Here is a 655-nt window from a genome sequence, read left to right on the forward strand (position 1 = left end):
AGGTGATCAAGGGGGTAAATGTGTGTCTAAACAATGTGTAATGTGTGTGTTATATGCTGCTTATTACTAAGCGATTTTGCTGTTTTTTTCTCTGCTTTGAAGGAAATAAATAAACAGCAAGATCGCCTGTCAGTGTTCAGAGCTGACAGGCTCCCTTCCGTGAATGATGTACGCGATCAGCGGGTCCCAGCGATCAATCTTAGCTGGGCACCTGGTGATCGGCTTGTACTGTAACAACTCAAAGCACTGGGAATGATTGGGAATGATATTGACATAGCCCAGTTGATCCACAATGGCTCAAAAGTGAATAGTCTATAAACATTTAGTTTTCAATGTTTTTTATTCAAGTTTTTCACAATACAGGTAAGGACCAGGGCATTGACTTTAACAGTGTATAGCTGCCTCCATAAGCAGAAAGGCATTACGTCCATAAACATCTTAGGGCCAGATTCAGAAACATATACATATCTATTGGCGGGCGTAGCGTATCTCAGATACACTACGCCGCCGTAACTTAGGGCGCAAGTTCCGTATTCAGAAAGAACTTGCGCCCTAAGTTACGGCGGCGTAGCGTATGTGGTCCGGCGTAAGCCCGCGGAATACAAATTTTCCATGCAGTGGGCGTGTGTATGGTAATGAAGGCTGACCCCACGTA

This window comes from Rana temporaria, chromosome 1, assembly GCF_905171775.1.
Source record: "Rana temporaria chromosome 1, aRanTem1.1, whole genome shotgun sequence".
NCBI classification, from domain to species: domain Eukaryota; kingdom Metazoa; phylum Chordata; class Amphibia; order Anura; family Ranidae; genus Rana; species Rana temporaria.